Genomic DNA, 22,047 nt, shown 5'->3' with positions numbered 1-22,047 from the left:
TCCACCAACATAGGCTAGTATTCCCATATAAGACCATACTCATGTTCACTTGAAGATGATTTTTATAGTGTAATTATTGGCATTCAGCACAAAACTGGCTCTGCCAATATATGCATGTACTCCTATGTAAGTACATACTCCCGTTGGTTTGGCCATTAAAAGTGACATGTCACAATATGAATGAAAACCTATCCAAACTTGTTCCAATGTAAGGCAGTCTAGACCCATAAGAACACTCTTCATACTTGATTCATCATAGATGCTCAGTTAATAAAAAGTCATGCTACAGTAGAAAATATACAGGCCGCTACACCAAAACATCAGTCTAGCGAGGTAACGCCACTTATCATGCTTGCTCTTTGAAAGATGCCGAGCAATAAATGTCATGCCACAGTAAGCAATGGCTAGACTGACTGCACCAAAATGCCAATCTAGCCAGGCAATGACACACATGAACTTGTCTCTGGCCGAAAATACCAGTAAAACATGCAAAGTCAATAAAGGATGTGGCAAAAATATACAAACACACATATATCCCCTTTCACCCACCGGTCACTCATCCATACATCCCCTCTAACATTCATTCACACTACGTTAACCACACATGCACACACTACACCCCCACCAAGTACATTCAAACACACACTACCACATGAATACTCATTCACCCACCATTCACTCACTCAAACCTTCTCATACATACACTCATTGCATTCTCTACATGGGCACACACTCACCCACCCAGAACATTCAAAAACACACCATCACATTCATACTCATTCACCCACCAGTCCCTCACTCGTACACCTTTTCTTACCTCCACCCAATGCATTCTTTACACAGGCACACACCCACCTACCCAGAACATTCAAGAACACACATCACATCACTTCTCATTCACCCACCAGTCATTCACACATTCTCTTACATCCCCGCATTGCATTCTCTACACAGGCACCCACCCGCAGGCACCCACCCTCCCGGAACATTCAAAAACACACCCTCACATTCATACTCATCCACCCACCAGACCCTCACTCGTACACCTTTTCTTACCTCGACCCATTGCATTCTATACACAGGCATACACCCACCCAGAACATTCAAAAACACACATCACATCACATTACTTCTCATTCACCCAGCATTCACATACATGCATCTGAAACGCACTTCACACATTCAGAATACACATTATATTTCTTTTCAAAAGCCTTCTCACCTTTTTCTTGCAGCTTCAGTCCATCCTTCAAGGCACCGTCAGCTCCTTCATGCTGCTCACAAACAGGAACCAGGAAGCTACAAGAGCTTCCTGGTTTCTGTATTTGAGCAGCAAGGAAGCCGAGGGAGAAGGGGTTGGAGCTGAACTTGGCTTGTGACATATGCCACATGTCATGGTCAGCTTCAATGCCAAGCTCTACTGAGCACCTCCCCAGCCCAGCCTTCACCCAGATGGGTGTTGACTGGGCCAGGATACTCACCAGACCTAGGGTGGCAGCCCGCCCGCATCCCTGTCCCCACCAGTGGAGATTGAACTTTGAGAACTTTGAATCCAAGAACTGCCTGTTGTCCAGGGCAAGGGAGACATCCTCTGGAACAGGAAGATATCTTTTGTTTATTTACTTTAGTACAAAGTGTGAGGGACAGAGATAGGATTCTGATATAGGACTTTGGACTTTTGCTTTGGGCATCCTGACTGTGACATTATTATTTTGGTTGAGGCAGGGAAACCCCTCTTAGAGACGTTTATTCAAGTGGACAAATGAAAAGAAAACCCTATCTTGCCATAAGTCAGACACAGTGTGCTCATGGTGGTTGATAGTGTCTTACATCTGCACCCTTATATATGATGTTAGAGGTGTGAACTAGCCTGGTTGATACAAATCGTGGAACCCTAAAATTCACCAAATGTACAGACAAAGCAACCAAGCCAACAGTAGCCACCGGGGAGTCCATTGGGTTCGGCCTGTGTAGTAGCCAAGAGTTGACTATAACCCTGGTAGACAGACAGAGCACATCAACGGACATAATTCTGACTCCATCTTCTGGTACATACATCCGGTTAACCTCGAAATCTGGGTTGGCCTGGAGATATGGACTGGATGCCGTAGCTGCGGTCGTTGATCCCGATTACAGGATTGATATGAAGATTATTTTGCAGAATAATGGGAAACACTCCTATCTTGTTAAAATCGGGGATAAGGTGGCCCAAGGGATCTTGGAAAGGGCAGTGTTCCCTGACGTAGTACAAGTTCCAGACCAAGATCACATTGAGAGAGGAACAAAAGAATTTGGTGAAGCTGACCAAATTCTAGACCCAGACTCAGAAGCTCCATGCCCTAGGACCAACCACCAAGAGATACAAGTAATCCCAATCTTAGCTTTCGCCCAGTGGAACGATCCAATATTAGCTGAGGCCTTCCTCAAGGTAATATCAGAGGAGGAAGGAAGGAAGGAAGGGGAAGGAAGGAAGGAAGGAAGGAAGGAAGGAAGGAAGGAAGGAAGGAAGGAAGGAAGGAAGGAAGGAAGGAAGGAAGGAAGGAAGGAAGGAAGGAAGGAAGGAAGGAAGGAAGGAAGGAAGGAAGGAAGGAAGGAAGTCCCTTCTTATTTGTCAAACAAGGGCTATTGTACATGGGAGTGTGATGAATCCCAGGGTATTATCACTGCTTCCATGGGAAAGCCGCTTCCCATGAGGCCTGAGAGGTAAGGCCGCTACCCGATAGTCCTCCTGGGGGTGGTACTTGGCAGGTGGATCTCATAGGGAGGGAAGCTCTCCATGGGACCAGTAACAATGGCATTAGGAGAACGCAGTATTCACCACCTGCACCTCACCTCTGTTCCCTCTATCCTTTCACCCCACTTAGTTCCCAGTGCCCCCTACCTCTATGCGTCTCTGTAGAATGGAGTATTCCATTCACACAGATCACACTGGGACGAGGGAGGCTTACCCATGTGCACTGCTGAACATCATTGACATAAAGAAGATCGGCAAGGAGGCAAAAGCCCACCGTGAAACCAACATACACAGTATAGTTTGCTAAAATTCACTTCATCATAGAAATCAACAAAGGACTGCGTAGATTGTCAAGCCTGCCCTGGAGAAGCCTGCAACTGATGACGGGGAGAGAGGACACCCGACCGGCAAAGACAAAGCAAGAGAAAGACAGTCAGCTGGGACACGAGAGAGAGCGTTTTGCTATGGAGCTGCCAAAAGCAGGACGCTGAATACTGAAGCAGAGCAGAAGCTCCACTCCCAGGACTGACCAGAGTCTGCAACAGCATTTCCCCAAGGTAGGGATAGGATTGGGCTGGCTGGTGGGACACAGAGGGCACAGAATGAGAAAAGGACACACAAGTAGAAGCAGGAAGGAATGCTACAAAATATTCTCTGTGGAAAAACACCTGGCAGGAGAGTACACCAGGTTTGTTCAGTGGGTCATTGAGAAAAGCTGGGGAAGAGAACCTGCAAACAATATCCTGAGGGGCAGAAAAGGATAGGGAAAAGACTATAGAAACTGGAAAGAATGTTACAAAGTGTGAGTCTGAAGTCAACTCACATTCTGTGTTGTGGGTGCCTGGTTTCGGTTGAGTGAAACAATGCCATGACTGAAACTGGAGTCAATGCAGTGTAGTGTTCTGAAAGGCTGGGTGCTTACTCCAATCCACATTCTGTGTTATGGGTGTCTGTTTTGGGGGAATGGCCCAAATGCCTGTGAGCCCGATTGGCTGCCTGCCTACATGAATGCACTTGGGTATGATTGACTGACTGAGCTTGGCTCAGTCTGAGTGAATGGGGAACCAATGTGTATAAATAGGGATTTATCACTCACCAATTTGCTCAGAAGCTGAAGTCGAAGCTGAAGCAAGAAGAAGTTGTTCCCTGGAGCCCAGCTGGAGCCTCTGTGTCTAATCTACTTTGTGTCAGTAATCTGTGAGGATGTAGGAGTGAGAGTCGGTCACAAGAGTGGCATGTTGATTGGCAAAGACTTTTGTTAATAACAAAAACGGGGGGAGGAGAGGGGTTGTAGGAAATCCTAACTAACCCTACCTCTAAGAGGGATTTCCCTACTTCAACAGAACTTGCTAATTAAATTGTCTGTGTCAGAATGTCCAATCTAAAGTTTGCCGTCCTGTGTCCAAATCCTAAACATGCCTCATTTTACTTTACTTTAATAAACTTGTATTGCACAGCCATTGACTCTTGGGCTTAAGGGCGCAACAAGAACAAAGACAACAAACAACACATAAGATCACAGAGCCAGAGGCAACTGCAAGGTCCTAAAGTAATGATCTCATACATTTACATGAACAAATGAGTCTTTAGCTTCTTTTTGAATATATCCATTGATTCAATTCTTCGTAGATCTAGTGGGATGTCATTCCAAGCCTTCGGAGCAATTGCAAAGAAGGCACCTTTAGCGACCTTCACAGTTCTGCATCTTGGGATGGTAAGGAAATTCTGATGGCTAGATCTTAATGATCTGACATAGGTTTTATTGCTCAGAAGTTCTTGTAGGTAAGAAGGCATTTTTCCCTGTAGGCACTTCTGTTTGCCCCTATAATTGCTCTAGCAATTGTCTCTGCGTTCTTCTGCGAGATGAACGGCCTAAGGTGGGCAAGCAACTTTATATAGTAAGCGCAAGAGGCTGCTTACATGTGGCTTCATAGAGAGGTGCTGGTCAAACACTTCCCCCAAAGTTTTAACTTTTTTCACTGGGGTAATGTTTGTTACTCCTAACGAGAAACTCTCGTTGGTGGGACCCGATTTCATAATCTAAACTCAACATAAGGTGAAAAGGGAAATGTCTTGTGGCTGTCAGCCTGCAGCCCAGCTTTGTAGTTCAAACCAAAGTTCCAAAAAGGTGTAAAAAAGCAAGCAAAAGTTCCACAAGACTCAAAGGTTTGATTCCCTTTCTCTTGAGTCTTTCTAGCTTATCCAGTATTTATCCAGTATTATTTCTGGGTCTTCAATGGTCAAGATAGGTCCTTATCTTTACTTGGGGGGGGGGCCTGGCTCCCAGGCCTGGTGACAAGGAAGGATGGCCTGGACCCCTTTTCCAAGCAGTCGTGAGGGTGCCAGACCATTTGTGAGCAGACCTGACTCCCAGGTACTGCGACAAGGAAGAATAGCCTGCTTCTCTCTCCCAGACTGTGCTGATCTTCCTCTCAATTGTGGTGGGCCCCGACCCTGTTCTAAGTACCTCCTCCATGGTCCACTCTTCTGCCATACCGGTCCGAAACACAGCAAGTACAGCGCTTACTTTGACATCTGTGCAGAGCCTGCCGACGCAGGTTCGAATCCCGGCAGGGCCAAACTCAGCCTTTCATCCTTCCGCGGTCGATAAATGAGCACCACACACTGTGGTTAATAATAAGCAGCGCTCAGATGCCTGAGGGCTTGTAGCGTTATATAAATGATATAAATAATATAAATTATTATTATTATTATTATTACTCAACGTTCTTGCTCTCGCCGTTCTCACCCTTTGCACGTCTGTATGGGAGAGATCCCAGGGATGTGTTGGACATGCCTAGGGAGACCTAGGAATAGAGGGAAGAAGCCATATTACCTATATACCAAACATTGCAGAGAATCAAAGAGCATATTACGCTGGTTAGGGATATAGTACGTTCCAATATGGCAAAAGCACAAGAAAATCAAAAGGACCAATATGATAAAAAGACAACCACTTGCTCTTTTTCCATTGAAAAAGAAGTCCTGGTCCTCCTTCACACATCAGAACGTGCTGTCCCATTGGCATGGTCTCTATGAAATCTTAGAACAGATCAGGCCATGTAATTACCAAGCCTCTCCACCCGACAGACGTCTTAAATCGTAAGTCTACCACATAAATCTCTTAAAAGAGTGGATGAGTGATCCTATAGAATCCACCTTGGTGGTGATGGCTAGTCTGTTAGCGAAAGAAATTGGGAGCCTTAATTTAATACCTAATGACCTTCTTCTTCCACAATGGAAAAATCTCCAAGATATTTTGAATCTGTTGCCTGATGCATTTAGCTCTGAACCTGGGAGAGTCAAGGGGATCTATCACCATATTCGCACACCCCTTGGGTAGGTTATGTATTTAAGACCATACCGGATACCGGAAGCTTGAAAGGAAATAGTCATTCAGGTGATAAAGAAGATGTTAGCTGATTATATTATAGAGCCATCTCATAGTCCATGGTCTTCGCCAATAGTCCTGGTAGCCAAAGCTGATCAATCGTGGTGGTTTTGGATCGACTTTCGAAAGTTGAACAAGGATTGACGACCTAACTGATCGACTGAGCACCACCGTTTACATCTCCACGATTGATCTGACCAAAGACTATTGGCAGGTTCCTCTGAACCCTGAAGATTAGACCTTCTCCTCCCCTAGAGGAACATTTCAATTTAAGGTCCGTCCTGTTGGCCTTCACAGTGCTCCGGCCACTTTTGAAAAGCTAATGGATCAATTGCTTTAACCGTATGCCAGTTTCTGCAGGGCCTACTTGGATGACATTGTCGTACACAGCCAAACTTGGGAGGAACACATAACCCATCTCTACCAGATCATGAGGGCCTTACGACAGGCCGAGCTAACCGCCAACACAAAGAAATGACAGCTTGCCCAGTCGGCTGCAAAGTATCTGGGTTTCTTTGTGGGTAACAGACTTGATGGCTTTCTTAGGGCTAGTAAGCTATTATAGAAGTTAATTCCCAAAGTTACATCTATTACTTCATGCCTAACTGACAAACTGAAAAACGCAGAACCACAAAAGATAAAATAGGGAAAGGAAGATGGGGCCTGCTTTGACTTTCTTAAGTCTATCTTGTGTAGCAAATTCGTCCTCAAGGTGCCCAACTTCAACGAGGAGTTTGTACTCCAAACGGATGCCTCAAAGGTGGGTCTAGTAGCAGTTATGTCCCAAGTCTATGATTGAATAGTGCATCCTGTGCTGTCGGTCAGTAGGAAGTTATTCCCTAGAGAAAGAAACTATGCCACAATAGAAATAGATGCCTTGGCAATCAAATAGGCAAATGGACAATAGGACTTCTCTGTTATTACCTCACTGAGGGAAGATTCACCCTAGTTACTGACCAGTCCATTCTCCTGTGGCTCAGTTTGAGAAAAGACACCAACTCTCGGTTCCTGTCCCAATTTCCTCTAGGGAATGAGGTAGCCCATAGCATGAAGGAAAGGGTTTGTGACGAATTCCAGGATGTCATCACTGCTTCCATAGGGGGAACCCCTTCCCAGTAGGCCAGGAAGGTGAGGTCACTAACCGATAGCCCTCCTCGGGTTGGTACTCAGCGGGTGGATTTCATGGGAGGGGAAACCCCCTATGGGACCAGTGATGACTATCATAGGAAAACGTGGTATCCACTTAACACCTACATTCTCCTTCACCCCCACTCTCTCCACCCCTACCCTCCTACGCCATATACTTCTATAGCATGCAAGAGGTAGAAAGGACGCAGACGAGGAAGACTAGGGATGGCTATCATGAAGATCCAAGCCAAGAAACAGCGACGAGGAAGAGGTGCGGAGCCGCAGGGATCAATCAGAGGAACTTGCATGAACAGTCTAGTTTCCAACTGCAGACCGTGCCTCGAAACTGACATAAAAACTGAGAATGGACTCACCCGGAGGCAGAGCCTCCCTGGAGGAACCAAGAGCATGGCAGATTGAACACGGGGGACACGTGAAGATACAGAGAACTGAAAGGTTGGCTGGGTAGAAAGCCAGCATCGCAGCACTGCAGGAACCAGCAGTATGGGAGAGAGAGAGATGCCTGCCAAACAGGCTCAGAAGCCGCAGAGCTGCTGCAGCACGCTGGAAAGAGCTGCAGAGCACCGGTGAGCAGGAGAGAGACACAGGGAAGCCCACGACCAACCGTAAGGGCTGCAGCCAAGACCCTAAATGTATTTTGGTGGCTAAGCTTATGGTCGGAGTCCCCAGAGGGTGCAAGGAGCCCTAAAGCAAACAGTGCATGGAAAGTCGGGCAAAGAGGATAACCCCTATGTGACATTAACAAGAATATCATTAACACACTATAACGGACAGAGTAGGGCCTGGGACTCTTATAGGAGAGGTACATATCAGGTAACAAAGTTACCTAATCTTCTTCGTGACAGTACTTGGAGAGAAGGTGTCCCAGGGCTGTCAAATATCAGAAGAGGGTGTGCAGAAAGTTGTGAGAGTGATTCCTGTGAACGCAGTACTTGGCAGGCGAGTAAACCAAGTCTGTGCTTAAGAATAAGTGCCTGGTAGACGTGAGCCAGGTTCTGGGACCCACCACAGTTTGGAGAAGCATCCAAACCACTCTTCTTCATCACAGTGCCTGGTGACACAGGGTGTGCTTGCATCTGAAGTGCCTTAAAAATGAGTTTGCTGTTACAGGAAACGCACTTCAGAGACACTGAACATATACTATATAATAAGATGAAGGGTCAACTACACCTTTCATCCTTTGTTTACGCAGGTGAAGGGGTGGCAATCTGGATGGCACATACGGTTCGATTTCAACTACAAAAATAACTTTCTGACGACTCTGGTAGATATGTCGGGGTTACAGTTCTGCTTTATGTCAAAACTGTAAGCCTAATGCTTTACAAACACCATTCCTGCCTACGTGTCATGACACTACCTTAATGCAGACAGCTTTTGAGGATAAAATCACAAAAGCCATAGAAAAGATAGTGGTTAAAATGCAGGCCAAAAACAACATAACTACGACCTCCCTACATGCTGAACATGAGATGGCCAACCACCCATTTTTTACCGTCACACAAAATTAACATCTGTGAAATGGAAAACACTTGTTCTTCTATGAAACTCACAGCCTACCCAGAGAACATCATCGCACCCAAAATGATCTTGGAGCATAGGGTGCGTTTCGCCCCATTCCTTACAAGGTTGGTTAACACCTTGTTCCGTGATGGTAAGGTGCCATAATCTATAAAAACGGCCACAGTAACCCCCCTGCCCAAGAAACCGTCAGGTGACCCCAGGGAACCCCAATACCCTTAGGCCTATCACCAATTCTAATGTTTTGTTTAAGGTGCTAGACAAAGTGGTCTATAGGCAATTCCAAAGTTTAATTGAGGCCAATTGTATTCTTCATCCCAGACAATCGGCCGTCAGAACAGTATAACAGTACCGAAACTGCACTTGTTGACCTACAGGCTCATATGCTTTGTATATCAGATGAAGGAAAGGCAGTATGCTTAGTATATCAGACAAAGGCAGGGCAGGTATCCTGGTTCTATTGGACGTATCGTCGGCCTTCTGCTAGGCCATAAAGACCGCATATGGAAACAAAGGCCCAATAACCATATACTATAATGACACGTCAGGCGCGAGGTTCATTTTCCAAACAAGTCTGGTTTCTCAGTCGGCCGACTGGGTCTCAACGCCTCACGACGTGTGTTCCCAGACCTCGTGAGATGCGAGAGAGCAAACAGCACTCAAGCAGCAATATATATACATCATACATCTTTTGTTAAAGCAATTTGACCCGCCCTCATACATGTCATACAGGCTAGGGTTCAGTGATGGACAATTATGACACGTTATGACAAGTCTTCATTCAGTCTAAACATAGTTATTCTAGCAAAGGCAGCAAATACAGCTTTCTGTTATGGGGAACATGGAGCTCTGGCTCGGTAAGGATATCTTGTTCTTAGCAGAGAAACATTCCATACTAAGTTATCTGTGTGTTACGGCTCGTGAGCTAAGGGTCAGATAGTTCTGAAGCAAAGAATACCATTATCTGTGAAGGAGCACCGCTAGGAGAATATAATTCATGTTTAACTGCCTTTTACAACAGTGCTTGCAAGACAAACCGGCACCTGGTCTACTGATTAGATGCGGCTTCTGCTCGACTTCAAGGACTTATTGAGAGAGAAAAACAATGGGCCTCATTACGACCCCGGCGCTAAACCATGGTGCTATTAGCACCATGCTCCATGCCGGGGGCCGCCATGGTGAATGGCGGAATTACCGCCCCATTCCAAGGTTGGCGGGGCAGTAATTCCCCATTCACCATGGCCCCTTCCCCATTCCCATTTTTGGCCCATAGGGCTCAATGGGAATGGGGAAGGCACTAATTACGGCACCGTAAATTACGGTGCCGTAATGAGCTCCTAGGTCCCTTTGCGGGTTGGTTTTTTAACGCCTGCTAAAAGCAGGCGTTAAGGTGCAACCCGCAAAGGGACCTCGTGATCAGGCGTTAAGGGTTTAACGGCGCAGACACCTTTTACGGTGCCGTTAACCCCTTAACGCCTGGGTTGTAATGAGGCCCAATGTATTTCTGCACAGTTCGACATTCCTGTCTGCGTTAGCATTTAGCGTTCAAGCCGTGGCCTCGCACTGTATGCAGATCTAAAGCATAGAATATATTTGCAAAGTTTTTAATAGAAAAGAAGAAAGAAAATGGCCGACATTTCGCAAAATGGACTCCCTTTGGTTACATTCATGTTTCTTGGATTGCGATGTTTGTCACGTGATGCGATTCGCTTCTGGCCAACATACTATACGTATCATTCGGCTATGGGATTACATTTTTGGTCTAACAAACCCTGCTTTTGGCATTTTGGCCTTAAGCCAATAGCATCATCGAAACATCACATCTTCATCGGACCACGTGTCCAATTCCGAACTACCCATGTCGCTATCATCGTCATCAGAAATATTAATTGCCATAAATTCTTTAATTATTTCATTTTCGTGTTTTGTACCATCACTTATCATACGAGGAGGAGGTTTTGTATTGATTGCATGTACACTCATTTGTAATTTGGGAGCAGAGGACTGGAAGGCATTGTATACAACAGCAAAATATGAGGATCCCAAATATCATAACCAAGATTGCAATTATTTTCCATCCCTAGGATTGTAGCAGTTCCCAGAACCATTAACTTATATTTAGATTCCAACCACCTGTGGGGACATGTATTTCGGAGCTTAGGACATGTAATTTATTAATTGCTTCAAATATCGTAGTGGAGGAGTAACTTACAAATACACAGCACGCTGATCCCACTAATTTGCATACCCCTCCACGATCAGCCAAAATAATATCAAGCACCATTCTATTCTGAAGTGCAACTAGTCTAATTGCTTTTTGTTCCAGTGTCATATTATAAAGTATATGTTACACTCACCTGGCTCCCACAGGGGCGTCGGTCGGACCCGGACGGCTGCGGTCTCCACCAATGTGATGCGTAGTGCAGAGATGACTGACTGGACTGGCCCTCCGAATCTTGTCTGTTTGACCTGTAGAAGTATTCTCCTGCAAGTGGAGAGATGGATTTAGCCACCCGTGGATTCAAGTGATGGCACCCCCCACAGTCCTCCCCACTTATCACTCCGAAGTGCCCTTTCGGCAATCTCACCTTATACTCTTGAAAGATGAGCTCTCCATCCTGCATGGATTGCAGGGGCGCGTTGATGCCAGTTACTTCACTGGTTTGAAGGCGTGGGAGAGTTCCGGAGAGTATTGACTCTGAGGTTTCTGGCTAGGACCAGTAAGTATCAAGTTCATAGAGTTCAATATATCCGATGTTCACTCTTGTTCCCCCCTTCCTTCCTTCCTTCCTTCCTTCCTTCCTTCCTTCCTTCCTTCCTTCCTTCCTTCCTTCCTTCCTTCCTTCCTTCCTTCCTTCCTTCCTTCCTTCCTTCCTTATCTTGCAGCTGAGTTTGTGAGAAGATGCTCTCGTGGTAGCTGGTGGCGCTCAGGTAAGAGTCTGTATTACACGCCGCTGTCCGGTAAATGTTGCACGTGTTTAACGTGTTGTTTTCTCTCTCTTTGCAGGTGCGGCACATGGAGATGTGGAGAGTTATAGAATAATGCCTCTGGTGGTAAATCAGGTAAGTCTATGGTGATAAGAGTTATATTTGTTGGTTTTCTCGGCTCACCTTGTTGTTTTTCTTTTGTCCCTCAGGTGCCGGAGTTCGGCGAAGAAATGATGGAGGCAGCACCAAATCGGAAGATGCTGCAAGGACTGGTGAGTAAGGCGCGGCGCTGCAGCTGGAGATGCGACGCGTACTGAAATTATGTTCTTTCCGGGTCCGGAGGTGAAATGGATCCGGAATCAGGTGAGGAATTCGAAAATAGTTTGTTTTCTAACCTTGTCCTTTTCTTTCCTCTTGTTTTTAGGAGCTCCAGATTCGAGGCGGGCTTGGCAAAAGACTGGATGCTGGCTGCAGGCACGGTGAGCGTTACGCTGCTGGATGCAGAATAACGCAAAGCGTGTGCTGCTGTTCGGGCGTGGTTTAAATAGCCTCCAAAGTATTTCCAGGTAAGAAGTTCCCCAGAACCACGCCCGAATAAAAAATAGTCTCTGTAATAAAATAGTCCCATCCAGGCCTCACGTTGGCTTGGACTCACTTGCAGCATGGTCTGCATCAGGTAAGTAAAGCCTATGAGCCTGGCGCCTAAGGCGCCAGGACTGATTCCTATGATGAGCCTGGCGCCTAAGGTGCCAGGACTGAAACCAAACAGCCCCCAGCCGGGGCTGTTGGGGTTTTAATAAGTGTCTGGATGCCTGCTCCCAGAGCTGATGGGCTTGATCCTGATGCCCGGGGGTAGGCATCATGACAGTATATCAGTTGTTCCATTTATCATTTTCTCTAACACCCTGGACAGTTTTCTTATATTCCATGAGTTTATTGCTTGTCCCCAAAATGGTATAAATGATTTTGCTATATACCCAGCAATTTGCCCAGCAGTATCATCTCGTTGTGGCCAAGATCTGAAATATCAAAAATATCTAGAAGTTTTGGCAAGAAATACACCAGGTAAAAGTATCCCTAAATAACAGGTCCCTTCCCAGTTTCTAGGTAACCATGGATAAGCCTGATCTCCACATACAAAATAGGCAGAACCTCCAATATACAATGGCTTCTCTTCTTGTTCAAGCACAGCAGTATTCATACATGTAGTAAATGTTCCCACTGGGTGGCAACCCTTTTCCTGTAAGCAGAATGGGACAGAATGTGGACTATGATTAATAGTATAGGAGGGAGGCACAGCATCTTTGTTTTCAACCGGAGCCATTTTAAAAGTGATTAGGGACTGGTAAGGCCTTGAGAGCCTATCTACTGGACTTGGTGTTACTGTTTTTATTTTGCTTCTGCTTGTAAACACGGAACAACCCAACGGTTCCAATACCAATCTTTCAAATTCATTTATATTTGTTCCATCAACTTGTCCAATGACCCTCTCATTCCATTTTCTGAAAAATAGCGCTCTTAATGATGCTTAACAGGCAGTATTAAGTGGCAAAGGATGTACATACCAACCCATTCCTCTTTCCCCGTGCTTGGGTAAATGGGAACAAACCCAACAATTGGACCTATTCAAGATAGCATGGGTCATATTCATAATCGGCAGTAAAGTGTTATTATCGTATCCTTTTCTATGTTTCACTTCTTGTGACGGAAAAGTATAAGAGAGCACATGTACTGAGGTGCTCATAGTAGGAGCATTGGTAGCTGACAATAGAGAGTTTAAGGGATGCATAGTCTCCAGGTACCAAAACATTGGGATCAGTGTAATCAAAATGCAAAGTGGTATCATAATCAAAAGCATGCTATTCTTTCAAAACAAAGTCTTTCTTGGAGCAGACTTAATGTCAATCTTTATATTATCAACAGCATTGGTGCAGGTGGGAGCAAGATCGACTATAGGCATTGTCTATAATGTTTATTTCAGGGAAAGTTTTTCAGCGTCTGTCGGAAAAGTTCTCCACAGCAACACACGTTAGCAACAAAAGTTCAGACCAATCCAGGTTAGCCTGCTTAAAGATAACAGCAAGCTGATGTTTAACTTCACAGAGCTCCAAAAAGGCAGGAGCAAGTATCAATTTTATAGTGTCGGTACCATTTGCCCCCGCTTGTTCACACCAGGTTGCAAAGGCCTTCACTTTCAATGGTAACACCGGGAAACCGCGTGTCAGAGCTCTCAATTGATAAAGCTCATATGCTCCTTTTCCTTGGCCTCCGTTCCAAGCTCCGTCCGTGAGCTAGAACAAAGGTAAACAAAAGCTGTTCACTTCCGATTTCATGAACGTAGATTGTACCTTACAGCTCCAGGTACGGTATGATCGATGAACAATGCACTCTCATCTCCAGATGCAGGATCAGTGCCAATTCGTGATGCAATGAGGGATGGTGGGGCAGTAGTCGAACAATGTTGAGGCAACACTGGTCTTTCGATTTTCATTGCAATCTCACCAGGCCCTTTTTTGGGCTTAGGAAGGACTTCTGACGGGGATTCGGCACTGATATCTTTGTGATCAAGTACAGCTGTCTTGCTTTCAACGTCAGGATCATCAATCTCTTTCTCATGTGGCAAAGGAAATGGAACTCTTTTCGTGTGTGTTGCGTACGTTCCAGTGTTTTCGGCCATTCACTCGGACTGCAGTCTGCATGGCCAGTAGCACCTGGAAAGGTCCCGTCCAGCACGGTGCAAGTGAAGACTTTCTTTCAAAATTCTTCACCAGAGTCCAGTTACCGGGCTGCAGACAGTGTCCTGGGCCTGTCGGCTCACATCTTGACTATTGCAATGCACTCCTGGCAAGAACCGCATGCAAAAACATTGCCAAACTACAGGTGGTCCAGAACAATGCCCTCAGGGCTGCCACTGGGATTTCTAGGAGGGATCATATCTCCACAACAAGAAGGCAGGTGCACTGGCTGCCAGTTAAAGAAAGAATAATCTTCAAAATGTTCTCACTCGCGCATAAATGCCTACATTATCTAGCACCTCCCTACATGGCCACCAGAATTCAGAAACTCTCCCCTCAAAGGCCTACCAGAGTGGCCTACACCAACCTGATCTCCACTACCAAAAGCAGGAGAGTGCGCCCAGGTGGCAATAGCTTCCCATCCATGGCCGCCTCATTCTGGAACTCCCTTCCCGCCCACCTTAGGATGATTGACTCCCATCTGCAATTCCACAAAGTCATCAAAACCAGGCTATTTGTTTGATTTGTCAATCCTAAACCTCATGTTATCATCTGTTCTCTATAACATGCCTGTAACTAAGACTGTATCACTGTATTAACAATTAAACTTCCTTTTGTTTACTTGCAAGTGCCTCGATGCCTGTGGGCTGTAAGTGCTCTCTACAAATACAAAATAAATAAATAAAAGTATATCTGACAGGAAGAGCCTCCTGCACCTGCTGATGAATCAAACGCAAGTTTTGAGTCAACTGTTTATAGTAATCAATAAGTAATGGATAATCAACATCCCTTAGTCGTTTTGGACGGGGCACATTCCAGACATTGGCTGGTCTCCCAAGGACAATTTCATATGGGGAGAGGTCAATCCTTGCCTGCACAGCTGTTCGCATGCACAGTAAAGCTAGTGGCAATGCATGGGGCCATTTCAAATTGCTCCCTGCACAAATCTTGCTCAGCTTGTTTTTCAAGATACCGTTTTGGCGTTCTACCAAACCGACACTCATAGGTTGTCTGGCCGAATGGAATCGCTTATTAATTTGGAGACCTGCGCAGATTTGCAATATCACGGCCGCAATAAAATGCGGTCCATTATCTGACCATATGACACAGGGTAGTCCAAATCAGGGAAAGTACTCTTTTAGCATGGATTTAGCTGTGGACATAGCTGTACAATCTTTCAGGGGGTAGGCCTCTACCCATTTGCTAAATGTGCAGACCATTATCATTTTGGCTCCTCTCCATTTCTATGAAATCAAAATGGATGACTTCAAATGGCATAGACGGTGGACCAAAACTTCCTACTGATGTCACTGTTCCCTTCCCAATGTTATGTTGCAAACAAGTCATGCAATTCTGAACCAATTTTTCAGCAGTTTTTCTGATGTGCATATTCTGCCATACAGAATCAAGGTGCTAAATAATTTTTCTAGCACATATGTGTGTCGGACTGTGAGCCATAGTAACCATTTGGCAACATCCATCGGTTATTTTGTTTGTCCACCCAACAAACCTCAGAATCTAATTCTGCTGGACCCTCAGACCATTTTTTTTATTTCATCTAGAGTAGCTTCTGCTTGTATCTCTTTAACTGTTTCAATTCCAGTCTCTATCAGGCAAGACACTCCTTCTGTTTTTTTGACATACATTTTTGTGTGCAAATCAGTGGCAGTTTGTTTCGCAATTCTGTCTGCAAATACGTTTCCCTTCCCTACAGTACATGTTATCTTTTTATGTGCGTACATTTCATTATTGCTAATCGCTTGGGAAGCGCAAGTGCTGACAACAGTCTCACTATCAAAGTGCCATGTTGAATTTTGGTTCCATGTGATGTCAGAAAACCCCTTTCAGTCCATAATCGACCAAAATTATGTACTACCCCAAAGGCATACTGACTGTCAGTATATATGTTTACATTGCAGTTTTCAGACATTTCACATGCTCTTGTTAATGCTATTATTTCTGCAGCTTGTACTGAGTATATGGGATTTGTTTGCTCTCTTTAATAGTTTTCAGTGTCGTGATGGCATAAGCAGCAGTTGATGTGCCATCCGGTAATTTAAAACAAGACCCGTAACAAAACAGTTCTCCATCTGGCTCTTTCTGTGAAGTATCAGTTAAATCAATTCTTCCTTTTGTCTCTTATTCAGTAACCATTAAGCAATCATGTGAGAATTGTTTTTCACCCCCCTTTTCACTGGGAGGAGGCATTAACTCAGCCGGATTTAAAGTGCAACATCTCTCAATTTGAATATGCAGTGCAAATAGGACAATTTCAAACCTTGTTAGTCTGGCTGATGTGAAATGTTGCGTCTGCGTTCTATTTAAAAGAACGTCTACTGAATGAGGTACCATTACGGTTAAAGCGTGACCTAAAACCATTCCCTCGGTTTGTTTTACTGACGCGGCGGCTGCAGCAACAGCTCTCAAGCAACACGGCAAAGCACATGCAACAGGATCCAACGTGGAAGAGAAGTAACCATTGTTTTCATGCACAAATAACTCTTGTCGTAATTTGGCATGCCCAAAACTGGAGCTGAACACAGTGCAGCTTTGAGCAGGTCAAATGCTTCTTGACATTCCATGTTCCATGGCAAAGATTAGGTAACTTCCTTCCTTGTCAATGCCACTATTGATTTCATAATCATTGAAAAGTTAGCGATCCACTGCCTACAATATGAAGCCATGCCAATTAAAGCCCTGACTTCTTTCTGCGTGTTTGGAATAGGCATATCAGAGATGCTTTCTATTCTTTCTGGTGTCAATCTTCTTCCCTCCTTCGAAAGGAGGTAGCCCAATTAGGCCAACTCCTTATGACAATACTGGAATTTATTTAGCGACGCCTTGTGACCATGTGCCGCTAAATGTGTCAATAATGCAACAGTGCTTTCTTTACAAATTTCTTAGCAGTTCATCAATGTATTGTAACAACACGCACCTTGACGGTAATTCAAGCATGTCCAGTTGTTCTTTCAATGCTCTACTGTAAATACTTGTACTTTCGGTGTAACATTGTGGAATACGTGTGAATGTAAGTGAACGTCCTCCTAGTGTAAAAGCAAACAAACATCTACTATCTGGATGCACTGGAATACTAAAAAATGTTTTTTTCAAATCAATAACACTAAAATATGATGCAGAGGCTGGATTCATAGTCAGAATTGTCATCACATTCGGGACTAATGGAAATTGCGGACCAACCACTTTATTTACTCCATGTAAATCAATTACAAAATGATAAGGTATATCATTAACTCCTTTCTTGTAAACCCGAAGATTCGGACTGTTGCAAATACTACCAGAAGTTTCTTCAATTGCATTTCTAGTAATCAAATCTGATACAATGCACTTCAACGCTCTTTCTCCCTCAGCTGAAATTTTGTATTGCGGAATACGCGGTAATGTAACTCCTTCTTTCAAAACAATTTCTACTGGTTCTACTTTCAAACAACCAACATCATTGTCGCTCACTGCCCATATACAAGCCGGTACTTCACTCAATTCAATCGGTAGTGGCCTGGATACGAATTGCGAAACAGGCTTCTTTTGTGGCGAGATTGTCAAATACACTCCATCAGGAGAACAATAAATGACTGCACTCAATTTTTTCAACAAATTTAATCCAAACAAATTTTCACCGCAATTTTCTGTCAAAAGAAATTGGCAAGACTCTGTAAATGGACCTAGTGTTATTGGTACTGGTTGGGAAACTCGACTAATTACTGGCGTACCTGAGAACTCTACTAAGACATTTGTATGCCCTGACAGTGGAATTTCTTGAACCCGCTGATGGTCAATCGAGTATTTTTGTGCACCTGTGTCCACTAATAAAATGTGCTCCCTATTCCCAACCTTCATTTCTACGTAGGGCCCTTTCTGGTCAATGGGAATATGTACTGGTTCCAACCCCTGTTTCGGGCTGTCCTAGTAGAACAGTACATCGTCAGATGTAAAATCGCCAGAGTAATATGCATTGGACTGATTATCAAAAACATTTCCACCATTTGTGTTGTTTCGTTGTTGATTCTGATTACCCTGATTATCCTGAAATTGTGGCACCTTTTGATTTTGATTCTGCCCTAGTATTCCTGGATGACTTCTATTCTGTCTTCTCGGAATAGTCACATTTCTATTCTGTATCTGCGGGCCCTGTGCTCACCAATGGCCTTCTTGTCTACAATAGGCACATTGATTAATACCTATTGGACCCCCATGCATGTTGGATGTTAATGCAAATTGGACTCTAGATGGTGCGTTCCCACCACCTCTATTATTGTTTGCTACTTGCTGTAACAGCACTCTTGTTTTCAAATCTCCTTTATCTGTTAGTTCCTTATCATTTTTTGAATTTACTCTGTTCTCATAATATTGGGCCATATGCAATACTTCACTTTCTGATTTTGCTTGCCATGCACTTTCAGATGTCATTATTAAAGTCTGAATTTTCGATAACAACCCTCGCACAAACTTATAAACAAACAACCTCTTCCCAGGTTAGGTACTTAGATCTTGACCACTAAAATCTGCAAATACCTCTTCAAACCGATTAAAATAATGGTTGCTCCTTCCAATTTGCCTTCTAAACAAGCAGTCAATTTATCCCAAACTATTCTTTTTTCAGGCACTAAAATTTTCAATTTCTCTACTATTCGCGATGGTAAAGCCAACATTACTTGCGGTGGCTTTTCTCCAGCCTTTCTATCACTATCAATTTTAATCAAATTCTCCCATGTATCGCCTAACATCGGTGCGTCATTTATATTTCTGACCTGCTTCCATATATCTACAGGAAGAATCACAGGAAACAGTAAATCAATTTCACTCAGTGTAAAAACAGGTGAATTTTTAAAACAGATTTAATTTCCTTATAGAATGCTGCCGGGTCTTTCCTAATGCCAGGGACCGTCTGCTTTATAGTATTTACATCTTGCCTAGAAAAAGGGACATGTACAAACTGTGCAATATAATGGGTTTCTATCGTTCGCGCTGGAATCGCTACAACCTCTACTTTCGGGATAAACGTGGGAGGTACCTTCCTCATGGGTAGTTGCAAAGTAGGGGATTCTACATTTGTTCGTCTATTACGCAATAAAGCTAGATCAAGTGAAAAAGCAGTCGTTCTAGTTTCAGGCGAAAATGCTCTTTTATAAATTGTCATTAAATCAGCGGGACAATACATCTTATTCTTCATACATTCATCCTGTAAATACTCCACCATAACGTGTAACACCTTTCTCTGCATTTCTTTTGTATACTGACTAAACGCATCATGCACTTCAAAGAGAGAAATGGCAGCATCCGTAATCCATCTAAGCGCATCTTGCCTACAAATTCGCATCTCTTCACTAACAGGTTTCAACGGGGGTAAAAACCGTTTCTGAACGTACGACATATGCGGTTCATCTTTTTTATATATTTCTTTATGCAATCGATCAAGTTCTCGCTTAAAGACAAATATTCGCCCTAGGTGTTATCGTACTTTCGCCGCATTATCTCGCAAGTTTGAAAGAACAACCAAATCACGCAACTCTTGCGGTACCAATGTATTAGTCAAATCACTCCATATTTTAACAAGATAATCCCCCATACATTCTAACAATACCTGTTGTTCACCAATGCCTATATGATCAGATATGGAACTTTGCACAGCCACTTCATTGTCATCATCAATATACGTTTCGGCTCACTCTTTCAGTTCTTCTTTCCTTCTCTTGTTAATCATACTACAAGTCTGTCTAATACTTCCTTGTGCTCCCCATTTCTGTAGAAGTGCCTGCTAAAGCGGATAACCCATGCTCTGAAGGCAGTGGAGGAAATGATGTCACAGGCACAGTGGGAGAGGAATTGCTTACTGCAGGTGCGGATGGAATCACGGGAATAGAAGGTACATAAGGAGGAGGTGCAACTGGGTCAGTACTTTGATGTTCACTTCTTCGCTCATTTAATATTTTGTTTATTAGTTCATCTGATGTATGCAAATCTTGGGAAGGATATATTTTCTGTATATCTAATTGGAAGGCCCTATCCATGTTCCTAATGGCTTCTGTCTGCTGATGCTGATCATGCTCTAGCGCTCTCTCTACATTTGTTGTATGTCTACATGCGTGTTTCTCCCTACTTCTCAAACTGAGATTAGCTTCCTTCCTCCAGTCTCTTACAACGTCGAACGCTGCAGGTCTGGCCTTTTTTCGTAGCAATACTGATTCTAGGTGTTGTATACGTGCTAATTCAAAGCTCCCATTATTAGGCCACTGAAGGTCTGATACACATCTGGTCTGCCTATGCCAAACCGCATTAAACACTATTGCCCCAATTCCATACTTTATGTACATCTCATATGCCGGCGACCCTTCAGGTGGTGCGACCTGGCCAGTTTCCAAAGATTGTCTACCGCAGTGAAAAAATCTCACTAGACAGGAAGACAATTTCCCAGACATGGTTAATTCTTACCCTTTTCTTACCCTGGCCGTTTGAACTTGCAAGTGCAACATTCAAACAATATCAGGACATTTAAGAATCGGGGCACAACTCACCTGATAACCAATTTGTCACTCAAGACGCAATTCGCCCGTATACAGACACAACCAAGAATCGTCGTGACCATGTGTCTGGCTCAATTTGCCTCGTTTCCAGGCCCCTCGCCTTGATGCTCTCTGGGTGCTGCTCGTCGATCAGGGATCGGCTGTGTACAGATCTTCGGAGGAGTCTCTCATCACTTCTACAGGGGCGCCCCGAACACCTTCCGATCCCGGTCCGACGGGTTCGTCCTCTACTCATTTTTTTCTCTCTTGCCTTCCTTCAACTTCAACGTATGCAATAGAGCATTTATGGGAGGGTCCCTATTCGGGCACCATATTTAATAGGCCATAAAGACCGCATATAGAAACTAAGGCACAATAACCATATACTATAATGACACGTCAGACGCAAGGTTCATTTTCCAAACAAGTCTGATTTTATTCAGAGTTTCTCAGTCGGTCGACTGGGTCTCAAAGCCTCACGACGTGTGTTCCCAGACCTCGTGAGATGCGAAAGAGCGAACAGTGCTCAAGCAGCAATATATATACATCATACATTATCTTTTGTTAAAGCAATTCAACCCGCCCTCATACATGTCATATAGGTTAGGGTTCAGTGATTGACAATGATGACACGTTATGACAAGTCTTCATTCAGTCTAAACATAGTTATTCTAGCAAAGGCAGCAAAGACAGCTTTCTGTTATGGGGAACATGGCGCTCTGGCTCGGTAAGGAAATCTTGTTCTTAGCAGAGAAACATTCCATACTACGTTATCTGTGTATACGGCTCATGATCTAAGGGTCAGATAGTTCTGAAGCAGAGAATACCATTCTCCATGAAGGAGCACCGCTAGGAGAATATAATTCATGTTTAACTACCTTTTACAACAGTGCTTGCAAGACAAACAGGCACCTGGTCTACTGATTAGATGCAGCTTCTGTTCGACTTCAAGGACTTAGTGAGAGAGAAAAACAATGTATTTCTGCACAGTTCGACATTCATGTCTGCGTTAGCATTTCAGCGTTAAAGCTGTGGCCTTGCACTGTGTGCGGATCTAAATCATAGAATATATTT

The sequence above is a fragment of the Ambystoma mexicanum genome, chromosome 3p (assembly GCF_040938575.1).
Source record: "Ambystoma mexicanum isolate Mex_15411 chromosome 3p, UKY_AmexF1_1, whole genome shotgun sequence".
Classification (NCBI taxonomy): domain Eukaryota; kingdom Metazoa; phylum Chordata; class Amphibia; order Caudata; family Ambystomatidae; genus Ambystoma; species Ambystoma mexicanum.
The sequence above is the reverse complement of the archived record's forward strand: the minus strand, read 5'-3'. Positions refer to the sequence as shown.